The sequence below is a fragment of the Diabrotica virgifera genome, chromosome 6 (assembly GCF_917563875.1).
Source record: "Diabrotica virgifera virgifera chromosome 6, PGI_DIABVI_V3a".
Taxonomy (NCBI): domain Eukaryota; kingdom Metazoa; phylum Arthropoda; class Insecta; order Coleoptera; family Chrysomelidae; genus Diabrotica; species Diabrotica virgifera.
In genome coordinates this window covers 229,907,671-229,918,805 of record NC_065448.1, presented here as the reverse complement: position 1 = coordinate 229,918,805, position 11,135 = coordinate 229,907,671, and the positions used below count along the sequence as shown (strand labels likewise).

At 32.6% G+C, this 11,135-nt stretch overlaps 3 non-coding genes across 3 annotated transcripts; 2 read left to right on the top strand and 1 right to left on the bottom strand.

The window, feature by feature from the left end:
- Positions 1-4,777: 4,777 nt before the first annotated feature.
- Positions 4,778-4,850, top strand: Trnam-cau (transfer RNA methionine (anticodon CAU)). Its single transcript has one exon. It is a non-coding gene; the product is annotated as a tRNA-Met (tRNA).
- A 2,121-nt stretch (positions 4,851-6,971) lies between these two features.
- Trnam-cau (transfer RNA methionine (anticodon CAU)) lies at positions 6,972-7,044 on the bottom strand. The gene has a single exon. It is a non-coding gene; the product is annotated as a tRNA-Met (tRNA).
- A 2,797-nt stretch (positions 7,045-9,841) lies between these two features.
- Positions 9,842-9,914, top strand: Trnam-cau (transfer RNA methionine (anticodon CAU)). The gene has a single exon. It is a non-coding gene; the product is annotated as a tRNA-Met (tRNA).
- Positions 9,915-11,135: the final 1,221 nt, after the last annotated feature.

Here is an 11,135-nt window from a genome sequence, read left to right as displayed (position 1 = left end):
GGAAAAATTAAGGAAGTTGGATTTGCCTCTCCATTCTTTTATTATTGTATATAAGCCAGTGGTTTAAGAGTGGGGAAATTATTTGTATGTATTAATACCTAACGTTTTATATCCTGTTTATATTATTTAATAAAGAATAATTTTACCTTAACAGAATGATTTATTTGGCCGTATGTAATATCAATTTATTTTTAAGAAATGTAACTTAATTCTAAATATAAAATTATATCTGCGCAATATATTTCTTAACATTAAATACATTAATTAATATTGGTCAGATAATAATATTCCTTACTAAGAAATATTATTGCTCAGAAAGAAGAGTTTTGTAATGCCAAGAAAATATATTCTTATGACAAGTATAATTTCCTTCTGAGAAATGGGTTTGCAGTTTGCAAAGAAGTGATAGTTCAATCATGTTTAAGATATATTTCTTTGGGTATATTAAAATTTATTTGAAATATTTCAGAAAATTATATCATACATACAAAGGTATATTTCTTAGGCAATATGCCAAGTCGATCTTTCTTAAATATTAATAAAGTTTCTTTATGTTAAGAATTTTTTTCTCTCGGTGTAGGAACTACAGGATGATTCGTTTTGTTAATAAAATAAATTAATATGCCTACATACCCTATATGTGTAGATACATAATCTCCTCAACACCTCGACGGTTGTACGTTCTTTCTAAACACAATTTTCTCTATATGTAATTTTTTTGAAAAACCATTTTCGGAATGGAAATGGAAATGTTAAAATCTATTTTAGGTAAAAATGTAATTATTGCCATTACAATCAACTGTGGCTAATCACACATAATCACAATGTTTAACATAGACATGGCACAAGAAAACTGTTTCAGAACTTTATTAAAATAATTAATAGTTACACTACTGAATTATTTAGATAAAAAGACATGCAACTACTTAATAAATATACCTATAACGTACGTATGCTCATACACAGAATGTACTATTATTATGTAGAGTCGGAAAAATGAGAGATTACATTAGACCAGGGCGCATCTGTAAAAATATTAGTACATTTGGATGTTGAGAGGTGACACACATTTTTTTGCAGAAATTGCTGGGAAATAAATCATATAATAATATTTAAATTATCCTACCACTCAAAAAGCTCCGGAACATTGTTTAAATAATCAAAATGTCAAAAAATGAAGGAGAAATTCGATTTTTTTCTTAGTTTTATGGTTATAACTTTAAAAGTGTTCATTTTTGAGAAAAGTTGTACTGAAATAAATGTTGCGCAATTAAATTTTTTATCAGACAGCATTCGTTAAAAATTTTAAACATTGTCACCCTTGTTGCAAAATAGCAATATTTGCCAAAAATAATAAAAAACAAGTATTTGCATTTTAATTTTTTCAACCATTTATACTAAACTTGGGACCTTCATATTTCAGGCAAAAGAACCTTATGATACAGTATAATAATAGCGGTAAATTTCATTAAAATCGGTTCAACAGTTTTTGCAAAATTAGTTGTGCAATCTAGGAATCGCAAAAAAAATTCATTTTTTTCAAAACATTGCAGCACTGAAAATAAAGCAGACAGAAAGTTGAGTTTTTTTTTGCTTATAGAAGAATACTGTACCTTTCATTTTCGATGTGCAAGATTAAAATCGGTTAACTACCACCGCGTCAGGAATTCTTTTAAATAAACATTAATTTTTGGTGCTACGCACAGGACAGCGGATAGGTTTGCTCTGATTGGGCATTCCAATGACCTTTGATAATGATTGATAAATTTTAGTTTTTAGTACATTTCGATATAAATAAATGGATTTTGTTTATTGCAAAATAAAAACACATACTATGTCCTTTGAAATAATACTTTTTTTAGCAAAAACTTTCTTTGTTCATATATTTTAACTTAGATGATAAATTTTTAAACATATGCAATTGTTTAAACAATACTTCACAAATAATTCTCAAATTAGTTTGATTTTTATGGAATTAAAATATTAAAATACAACAAAATATAGAGTAAGAAAATAATATATTACATAAACATTCGAAGAACTTTTGGTGGGAATCAACTTGTGTAAATCGAACACCGCTGTCCTGCGCGTAGCACCAAAAATTATTGTTTATTTAAAAAAATTCCTGACGCCGTGGTAGTTAACCGATTTTAATTTTGCATTTTGAAAATGAAAGGTTCAGTATTCTTCTATATGTAAAACAAAAATTCAACTTGCTATCTGCTTTATTTTTAGTCCTGCAACATTTTGAAAAAATGAATTTTTTTTGCGAAAGCTGGATTGCAAAATTTATTTTGCAAAATATATTAAACCGATCTTAATTAGATTTACAGTATTGTTTTACTATATCATAAAGTTTTTCTGAGTAAAATATGAAGGCCCCAATTTTATCAAAAATGGTTGAAAAACGTAAAATGCGAATAGTTGTTTTTTATGTTTTTTTTTTCGCAATTATTGCTATTTTGCAACAAGGGCCACAATTTTTAAAATTTTTAGCCAATCCTATATTGTAGAAAATTTAATTACGCAACTTTTATGTCAGTGAAACTTTTCTCGGAAGTGAATACTTTAAAGTTATAATCAAAAAACGAAGAAAAAAATCGAATTTTTCCTTTATTTTTTGACATTTTCATTGTTTAAACAATGTTCCGGACCTTTCTGAGTGGGAGGATAGCGCAATTATTATTATATGAGTTGTTTCCAAGCAATTTCTGCCAAAAAATATGAGTCACCTCTCAACGTCCATCTCAAAACAAATGCGCCCTGGACTAATCAGCGATTTTATTAAACACAACTTTTCTATATGAAGACATAATATACAGGGTGTTTCATTAATAATTGTCCATATAGTAACTGGAGAAACCGTAGCACAAAATACGAAGATTTAACCTAAAACGCTTAAATAAAATGTGGTTCCTTACGGAGTTACAGGGTGTTTTATCTAAAAATTTAAAAACTATTTTTGCTCAGCATTTTAAAACTATTTGACGTATCCTTTTCATACTTGGCAGAAAGTGCGACTACTATACACCCTACTAAATTATGATAAACAAACGTTTCTAACTACTACCAGAGGCGTACGACAGGGGATAGTGTATGGTTGACCCTTCTCAAATTCTACGCCACTGGAGGAATTACTATTTTAGTGCCATTTTTAGATCCTCCAATACTTTCTACGTACATAATTTACTCTTCATTGGTAACGATAAAGTCATTGGTTTTCGAGATATTTGAAGTTAAATATGAAACGGCACAGTTATTTTGATTAATTATTTACGATATGATTCATATTATGATTAGAATTTAAAAATTATTTGTACTCAGTACTTTAAAACTATTTGGCGTATCCTTATCATACTTGGCAGAAAGGGTAGGTACTGTACACCCTACTATATTAAGATAAACAAACGTTTCTAGCTGCTACCAGTGGCGTACGACAGGGGATAGTGGCTGGTTGACCCTTCCCAAATTCTACGCCACTGACGAAATTGCTATTTTAGTGTAATTTTTTGATTTTTCAATACTTTTTATGTAAATAATATACTCTTCATTCGTAACGATAAAATGATTAGTTTTCGAGATATTTGAAATGAAAAATGAAGCGACGCAATAAATTAATCAAAATAACCGTTTCGTTTAATTTTTAACTTCAAATATCTCGAAAATTAATGACTTTATCGTTAGTAATGAAGGGTATGTTATTTTCTAAGAAAGTATTGGACAATCCAAAAATTGAACTAAAATAGCAATTCCGCCAGTGGCGTAGAATTTGGAAAGGGTCAACCATTCACTTTCCCCCGTCGTACGCCTCTGGTATTAGCCAGAAACGTTTGTTTAACAATAATATTGTAGCTTGTATAGTACCTATACTTTCTGCCAAGTATGAAAAGGATACCTCGAATAGTTTTAAAATTCCGAGCAAAAATAATTTTTAAATTTTTAGATAAAACACCCTGTAACTCAGTAAGGAACCACATTTTATTTAAGTGTTTTACGTTAAATCTTCGTATTTTGTGCTAAGGTTTCTCCAGTTACTATATGGACAATTATTAATGAAACACCCTGTATACATTTTGTGGTACTTCTTCGAGTTTTCGTACTTCGTTACATCTTTTCTATGTTCCAGAAAGTAATGATCCAGTGCCATTATTATAAGAACAGTTTATATAATTATTATTACCTACTTGTTCTTGCGCTGGCCAATTTTTTTGTGACACGGCCACAGGAAAATACAGCCTGTTTTATAATAATATGTTGGTTCATGAGTAACCTTTGATTTTTCCTACTTCGGTAAATCTATTTCTCCTATCCACCACCACCACATTATACCTACCTACGACTTCATTTTTCCATGATCTTCTCGGTTCGCTTCTCCTTGTTCCTCTTGGGATCCATTGTGCATGTTGACATTGTGCAACATTATTTATCCATGTATTTTTTGCTCTACGTACGTAGCCCTACCATTTTAGTCTGCTTTGATCTATGTACTGCAGAACATCTTTTTCCACTTTCATTCTTCTCCTATCTTTTCATTTGGCATTATCAGAGCGTTTATTTTCTGGATGTTATCCAGAAATTGCGTAGATATATTTTTTTTGCTATGAAATTATTTTAATATGCAAATTATTACAAATTTCCATTATGATGTATCAGAATGATATTTACCGACGTTATTTGGAGCTTTTAGGAAATAAAATAATTAAAATTAATTTATTAAAATAATTTGAGATCAGCGTGAAGCATCTAGTGTTACCTACTTCTGAAATGAACTTTTCGGGCCTCGGTAGCGCAGTAGGCAGCGCGTAAGTCTCATAATCTTAAGGTCGTGAGTTCGATCCTCACCCGGGGCAAATTTTTTGATACTGAACTTTAAATTTTAAACATGTAGGTACTTTATTTTTTTGTTTCTCGAGTTTTGTAAAAGGCTGTATTAATAATTTAAGAATTATTATTGTTATTTGGAATATGAATGTGTTATCTATTCGGTATTTATTACATTTTTTACGCATTTTTGCAATAATTATTGTAATATGTACCTACATTATTCGAACTAAGAGATTTGAACTTTTGAACATAAAAATACTACGAAATATGTATAATATTTAGTTGGCTTGACTTATTATAAGAGATATTCTTATTTAAATTTAAGATTAGCACTGACATTTAAGTAGCTCCTGGCGTTTACAGTCTTCCTCCAAATTCTTAACAAATAAAATCATCATTCTCTTTGCTTTATCCCTATGCGGGGTCGGCTTCCCTAATTGCATTTTTTCACACAATTCTATCTTGGGTCATATCAATACTAATCCCCTTTACCAACATGTCCTGCCTAATCGTCTCCCCCACGTCTTCTTTGGTCTTCCTCTCCTACTCCTTCCAGGAATCTGTACTTCAGCAATTCTTCGTATTGGGTGATTAACGTCTCGACGTTGAACATGACCAAACCATCTCAACCTATGCTCGCTCATTTTGGCACCAATTGGTGCCACACCTAGACTTCCCCTAATATACTCATTTTTAATTTTATCCTTTTTTATCACTTCACTCATCCATCTAAGCATTCTCATTTCCGCCACATGCATTCGTTGTTCCTCTTTCCTTTTCACTGCCCAACATTCAGTTCCGTACATCATAGCCGGCCTTGCGGCTGTTTTATAGAATTTTGCCTTCAATTTCATTGGAATTTTCCTGTCACACAGCACACCACTCGCTTCCTTCCACTTTATCCATCCAGCCCTAATTCTACTGCATGCATATCCATCTATTTCTCCATTACTCTGTAATACTAATAGGTACTTAAAACTATTATGTTGTTGGCTTACTGTCTCACTAACTATTACCTTGCAGTCCTTGCATTCACGTATGTCTTCTTTCCTTTTCATGAAATAGTCTATTTGGGATTGAGGTTGTCCACTTTTGTACGTAATAAGATGAGTTTCTCTCTTTTTAAATAATGTGTTAACAATCGCCATATGTTATAAGTTTCTCCTCTGACGGAATAGCACTCTTCTTTTATTCTCACCCAGACCTGTTTGAGGAGCATACACACACAACATTCAATACCTCTTTATCAATTACAAATTTCACTGACATCATTCTATCACTCGTTCTTACAACTTCCACTACGTTGTCTTTCATTTCACTATCAGCAATTATACCAACTTCATTTGTAGTGTTACTACACCCTGCATACCACAATTTGTATCCTTCACCTAGTTCTTTCGCCCTTTGTCCTTTTCACCTAGTTTCTTGAATGCAAGCAATTTGAACTCTCCTTCGTTTGATGGCATCCACTAACTCCAGACTCTTACCTGTAAGACTACCAAGATTCCATGACCCTCTCCTCATTCTTCTAACCTGCAATGGGGTTCCCCCTAAGATAGTCCTCACCCGGAAATCCGAACGGGGGCTCATTTTACTTCCGGCATATTTTACCTCAGGAGATGCCATCATTTCAGTATAAGTTTTAACATTCATTGGAGAAGGTCTTTTCATTATTATGGCCTGAAAAGATTTTGTTCTGATATTTGATGCCTTTTCTATCAGCACCCAACCCTGCACGTTCAGCCAATACACCACCAATTCAACCAAAGTGCAGTATTACCCCGCACCCGCGTGATTTTTCCGTATAGGCCAGGATCCCTAATGTAAGGGCTTCCCTATAAACCAATGTATTGTTGTCCGTATCACGCTACTAGGAGGCACGTACTTTATTCGGGATACCAAGAAATAAAATGAGTTGTTAAAACTAGATTTTTCACGTTATGTATGACACTATTTTTAAGCTATAAAAATTATTATAGTGTAATAAAAACAGAAAATCTAAGATTGCCCAAACGCGGTAGTCGGTACTTTTTATTTTCTTTAAAATAGATATAAGCAATAGAGCAGATACAAAACGCAATCAAGTAGATGTGCGTTACAAAGGGTTATGTTGTGAAATGTAATTTTATTATGTAATTTAAAAAAGTTGCCCCGGGTGAGGATCGAACTCACGACCTTAAGATTATGAGACTTACGCGCTGCCTACTGCGCCACCGAGGCTTGGCACTTCAGAATAAAATTTTCAGAGCCGAACTGGCACTAAATGCAATTTATAATATTAACATAAATTAAGTATTATAGTATTATCGTATTTTCTATTGTTTCATATTGTTTTGAAAATGTATTTAATATATGTTTTAATATATGTACCTACATAAAAAGGATATTTTATATTGTTTTGAAATTATTTGCTTGGCATGGTTCGCATTATATATTTTCTATTTTCGGAAGGGTCACTGCTTTACAATTTTTTTTTCGAATATTATTTAATTATTTTAGTAGTTCTAGTTCTTATTGTAGACAATAGATGCCACATGTCGTTTACTTACATAGATTGAGATGTATAATTTTAATATGGAATCATTTTTTTTTTGTAGATATTTAGATAATTTTCTGAAAGATTTGTTTTTTTTTATTTCTAGCCCAGTATTGTCATTTCAGAATTATTTTTATCCTTAAATCTTATTAGGAAGGTTTTTCGATAGTAGTTTTGTACCCAAACAAAGTTTCACAATAATTTAGTTAATGGTCTCAACGTGTAGGTATACCTTGCCGAATGTAAGAGTTTTGTTACTTATTTAGTTAGTGCCTTTAGAAGAAAAGAAAGATGTTGTTCACGTTAACCAGATTATTTAACGTACCTAGAGACGAAAACTAACAGCGAAGAAAATGGTTTATACATAATTTTTCAAATTTTAAAAGTATCTTCTTCTTCTTTATGTGCCGTCTTCTACCGAAGGTTGGCGACCATCAAACGATAGGTTTCTCTGTTTTGTGCAGCATTTATTATGTTCGCAGCTTCTGGTATTTGAAACCATTCTCTCAAGTTTCTCAGCCAGGATTTCTTCTTTCTGCCCAAACCTCTTTTACCTTCAATCTTGCTTTCCACGATCAGCTGTAGCAGACTGTACTTATCATTACGGAACACATGACCCAGGTATGACGCTTTCCTCCTTTTAACAGTTGTTAACAATTCCACCTCTTTACCCATTCGTCTCAATACCTCTGTGTTGGTCACTCTGTCTGTCCAAGGTATTCTCAGTATGCGTCGATATAGCCACATTTCTAGAGCCGCTAACTTCTTTATAGTTGCTGCTGTTAACGTCCACCCTTCTACTCCGTAAAGTAGGGTAGAGAGTACGTAGCATTTCGTGGAGCGCCATCGGAGGTTAACGCTTAGGTTGCGGTTTCTTAAGAGCTTTCTCATTTTTATGAATTTGGATTTTGCTATTTCAATTCGGATCCTAATCTCTACGTCTGGGTCCCACTTATCATTTACTGTATATCCCAGATGTTTAAATCGGTGTACTCTTTCAATACGTTCGGCTTTAATATTCAGGTCGATATGTTGAATGTTCTTTTTACTGATCACCATAAATTTAGTTTTCTTTCTGTTGATCTTCAGTCCAAATCGGTTGCCAGTTGTATTTACTCTATTTAGCATCATCTGTAAATCTTCGATGTTATCGACCAGTATAACAGTATCATCTGCATATCGAAAATTACTTATTGGTAGGCCATTAATCTTGATGCCCTCATTGTACTCTTCCAGTGCCTCTAGAAATATTTGTTCCGTGTACAGGTTGAAAAGCAGTGGCGAAAGAATACAGACCTGTCTAACCCCTCTAGAAATGGTTATGTTTTCACTCACCATCTGTCCATTCTTTATGTGGGCTGTTTGATTCCAAAATAGATTTTTTATAATCTGGATGTCCTTAGTGTCAAGTCCTGAAAGATGTAATAGTTCTATGAGTTTGTCATGTTTGATAGTATCGAATGCTTTCTCATAGTCGATAAAACAGGCGTAAACATCTTTCTGTTGATCCAGGCATTTTTGAATCAAGACTTATATTGCAAATAGGGGCTCTCAAGTTCCAAAACCGCATCTAAAACCGAACTGTGTTTTACTTATGCTGTGTTCTAATTTTGCTCGTATTCTGGAATGAATAATACGCAAGAATACTTTAAGGGTGTGACTCATTTAAACTTATAAGGCGATATTCGCTACACGTCTTAGAATTGGATTTCTTGGGAATGGGCACAAATGTAGATTTCAACCAGTCCGATGGAATTTGACCAGTATCGTATATCTTATTAAACAGTTCCAATACTACATTCATGTTGTTCTCGTTAAAAACTTTTAAAAATTCGACTGGTATTTCATCGCATCCTGCTGCTTTCCCATCTTTCGTTTGATCTATAGCTTTTATCACCTCACTTTTCAATATTTTTGGTCCATTCAGATCAAGAGTGTTCGTAGAAATATGACGATAATCCGTAAACAAATCGTTTATGTAAATTGCCCAAGTCTGTAAATGTTCTTCTTTATCTACAATAAGTTTGTTGTTCTCGTCTATTAACTTACCAAACTGTTTTTTCTTGTAAGTATAAGTAAACTGCTTGATTTTTTTATGCATGTTAAAACTATCGTGTCTTCGTTCTAGCTCTTCTATCTCTTGACATTTTTCTTGTAACCATTTCTCTTGGGATTCTTTTATCTTTCTGCTGACAGTTCTATCCAGTTCTTTATATTGTTCGGGATTATTCTTATTTTCCCTCGTTCTGTCCATGAGTTGTAATATTTCATCTGTCATCCATTCGTTCTTCTTCTTCCGCTCGTAGTCACCAATTACTTTTTTCGCACCGTTTCGCACCGTTAAAAGTATCACAACGTCTAGTGTTCAATTTTTAAAAGACCCCAACTGCACATTTAAAGTTACCGTCTTCTTTTCCCCAATTTATATTAATTTTAAATTAACCGGTACCCCACCACTGTAATTTTAACTGTCAACTCCAAGCCTCGGTGGCGCAGTAGGCAGCGCGTAAGTCTCATAATCTTAAGGTCGTGAGTTCGATCCTCACCCGGGGCAACTTTTTTATCGAATGAGATTATGGTTAACAATTAATATAGTTAATATAGTTAACAATTCTGAAAGGTTAATACTAGGCTACAAGCTAGATATAAAAATCAAATCTTACAAAAAATTGTCTAAAGTATCTCATAAAATCTAGTCCGTATTAATACTTCTGTAGAATAGAATAGAATAGAATAGAAATATGCTTTATTGTCACTGAAAATTTTTACAATTTTATGGACAAAGCTTACATACAGTCAAAAGAAAACATAATATCAATAACAAATAACAACAAGTACAATTTACTAAAATAAGATAAATCGTCAATATATGTACAGTATGATATAAGATATAAAAGCCAAGACAAAAACAATTTATTGCAAAATTTATATAAATTGCAAATTGAACATACTTACAACAAATATAATAAAATACATAAGGAACTGACAAGTTTATGCTACTACGTATGAAACCCAATTTTCTTAGTTATTCATTAAGAAATTCTTCTATTGAATAGATCTTCGTCTTTTAGATAGATAGGCTTTTGTCATTTTACGGAACTTTGGGAAAGATGTTACAGATTTAAGTTGTAACGGGAGATGGTTGTACAGTTTCTTTTGCGGAATATAATATAGATTTCTTTAATAACTCAGTGGATAGAACCGGTAAATAAATGTCAAAGATTGAATTTCTGGTGGAGTAAAGATGATTGGGCCTAGCTGGAAAGACATGAAGGTGTTTACGAATTAAACAAACCGTTTCTAGAATATATAAAGATGGAAGTGTTAAAATTCCGTGATCTCTGAAGTAACTTCTGCAATGTGTAGATCTTCTGAGGCCAAACAGATATCTTATTGCTCTTTTTTGCAATTTAAAAATATGTAACATCAAATTGAGCAGCTGTACTAGAACCCCAAAAAGGAAGACCATATCGAAGATGAGACTCGAACAACGAAAAATATGTTATTTTAGAAGATGCTAAATTAAGTTCCCTTGAGACAGATCTTATTGCATAGCAAGCTGAGGCGAGTTTCTTACTTAACGAGTCGATATGAAGGAACCATTTGAGGTTGCTGTCTAAAAAAATACCAAGAAATTTTACAGAATCAACGGTACTGATCTGTCTGTTATTAAGAGGCAAAGGTTGAAGAGCTCCTTTATAGGATAGTGCTACTGTTTTGTTTAAGTTAAAAGAGAGTAAATTAGAATCAGACCAGGTCTTTATCGTCAGTAGAT